The 2,855-nt window shown below is 50.0% G+C and overlaps 1 pseudogene; it reads left to right on the forward strand.

The window, feature by feature from the left end:
* The first annotated feature begins 742 nt into the window (after positions 1-742).
* Positions 743-2,148, forward strand: LOC147001077 (bystin pseudogene; annotated as a pseudogene).
* The last annotated feature ends 707 nt before the right edge of the window (positions 2,149-2,855 follow it).

A 2,855-nucleotide genomic window follows, 5' to 3' on the forward strand; every position in this document is an offset into this window, starting at 1 on the left:
GATGGAAAGAAAGAAAGAAAGAAAGAAAGAAAGAAAGAAAGAAAGAAAGAAAGAAAGAAGGAAAGAAGGAAAGAAAGAAAAAAGACATGGTGGTGCTTGCCTGGAACTCAACCGAAAGCAAGCCTTAGCTACCATGTGAGTTTGAGCCCAGACTGAAGTACAGAGTGACTACAGAGTCAATGTGGTCAATTAATTAATCTGCTCAAAATAAAATGGAAGAATGATTACTGAAGGCTGGGTTTGTACATCAGGGCAACACATACTTGTCTAGAATGTATGGAATTATGCATCAAGCTCCTGGTCTACAAAATAAATACATAAGTAAATGCATAAACAAGCAAAGGGACAAAATATAAAGGAAAAATATATGTGCAGTGGAATGGCTCTGTGTTTTGGCCTGACAATGAACTTAGGAAAGTTGAAAATGAAACACACACACAATTTGCTTAGATTTTCACACATGCAGAAAGGATAATAGGAGATTATAATTACATAATTTACATGCTATGCAAATTGATATTACAGAAATTCTTTCCTTGAAATATATATTAAGAATTTCTTGCTAGAATGTCATCGACTCGGCTCCGCCCCCAAGGCATCCAACGGATTGACAGGACGCCCTAGGCTACTTTCATGAATTCTGGAAAAGGGTGACTTGGACATCCACCTTTTCCAATGAGATTACCTGAGAATTTGGAGGTTCCTGCTACAGGTCCCGAAGCTCTTCCTGAGAGAGTGATAGATGAGGAACTTCCGGCCTCCCAACGCTGGGGAGCGCTGTGATCTCTCAGTGACCTCTTGGCGACCGGAACACACGGCGCAGTATCTGCTTTTTAGCCGGCTTCACACGTGTAAGCCTAGTGGGCAAGTTTTTCGACCAAAATGCCCAAATTCAAGGTGACACGTGGGGCCAGAAATCAGGAGAAGTATGCACCGCTGGCCGAGCAGATCCTGAAAGTAGCCTAGGGCGTGAGGTCGAAGAGGAGGAAGAGTATGTGGGACCCCAGCTAAGCAGACGGATTTTGCAGCAAGCCCTACAACAGCAGGAGGAGCTCGAAACTGACCATGGGGCTGGAGATCGGTCAGCACCACCGTGAGAGCGCACCACGCAGCTGGGGCCGGAATTGCCACAGAATGGATCGGATGAGGAGGATGAGGAATGGCCTACCCTGGAGAAGGCAGCCAAAATGACAGGGGTGGACCACCAGGCAGAGGTGATCGTGGAGTGCCATTAAAATGTTCATGAACAAGAACCCTCCCGTGAGGCGCACCCTGGCTGATATCATCATGGAGAAGTTGACTGAGAAGCAGACAGAGGTGGAGACTGTCATGTCAGAGGTATCAGGCTTCCCTATGCCTCAGCTGGATCCCCGGGTCTTGGAAGTCTACTGAGGAGTTCGGGAGGTGTTATGTAAGTACCGCAGTGGGATACTGCCCAAGGCTTTTAAGATCATCCCCTCACTGTTCAACCGGGAGCAGATCCTCTATGTCACTGAGCCTGAGGCCTGGACTGCAGCCGCCATGTATCAAGCCACCAGGATTTTTGCCTTTAACTTGAAGGAGTGCATGGCTCAGTGCTTCTACAACCTTGTCCTGCTTCCCCGAGTGCGAGATGACATTGCTGAATACAAACGACTCAACTTTCACCTCTCCATGGCGCTCAAGAAGGCCCTGTTCAAGCCTGGAGCCTGGTTCAAAGGAATCCTGATCCCATCGTGTGAGTCCGGCACCTGTACCCTCCGAGAAGCCATCATCGTAGGCAGCATCATCACCAAGTGCTCCATCCCCGTGCTGCACTCCAGTGCAGCCATGCTGAAGATCACGGAAATGGAATACAGCGGTGCCAACAGCATCTTCCTGTGCCTGCTGCTGGATAAGAAGTACGCATTGCCTTACTGTGTGCTCGACCCTCTGGTCTTCCACTTTCTGGCGTTCTGGACGGAAAAGCGCCAGCTACCTGTCCTCTGGCACCAGTGCCTGCTGACACTAGCTCAGCGCTACAAGGCTGACCTGGCCACAGAGCAGAAGGAGGCCCTCCTGGAACTGCTTCGGCTACAGCCCCACCCGCAGCTGTCCCCTGAAATCAGACGTGAGCTTCAGAGTGCAGTCCCCAGAGACGTGGAGGATGGTGTTGTCACCATGGAATGAGAGCAGTCACCTGTGTTGGCCCAGGGGGCGCAGGACCACCCCAGGACCCCAGCTGGTGTAGTTAAAGACCTAGGTCAAGACACTGAAGGGTTACTATGGCTGCCGTGGCCTAATCCTGGGCAAGGAGGACTGCATCTGGTTGGCTTTCTCTGCCATTTTAGGCTTTGGTCCCTGCTCACTTCTGGAAGCTAACAGGAGTTACCTCAGTTCAGTTCAGCAACCCCACAACCCAACTGGCAGTTGGTATGAGGTCTGCTCTCTCCAGATACTGTGTAAGCTCACTGGGGTGCGGAGAAAACAGGCATTTATTTATCGCAGCTCTTGTATTTTGGTCCCTGGAGGTTCCTGCCTTTCTCCCCTGTCACCCACGGGAGAGGTGGGAGTCACTGCTGGCTCCTTCCTGTTCCCAGCTCAGAAGAGCGGGTTGTTACTTCCCACAGAACCCTCACCCCACCTTATTCTTCAAAGTTGTGTCTCTAGACTCTTGCTTCCTTTGTTCTTCACAGGAAATGTGTGCACATGCGCCCCTGACTCTTATCATGACACACAGTCAGGGCCGACTCTAGGGATGCCAGATTCTGCTGCCATGTTGGAAAGGTGTCTGTTGGAAAAATGGCAGTTTTTCACTGTCAAGGAAGACTATATTGCAGGCCCTTGCTAGGGGACAGTGACACAACAGAATCAGGAAAAAAATGGGATTTCCTCCT

This window comes from Mus caroli, unplaced genomic scaffold (assembly GCF_978045245.1).
Source record: "Mus caroli unplaced genomic scaffold, Mus_caroli_1 scaffold_15, whole genome shotgun sequence".
NCBI classification, from domain to species: Eukaryota; Metazoa; Chordata; class Mammalia; order Rodentia; family Muridae; genus Mus; species Mus caroli.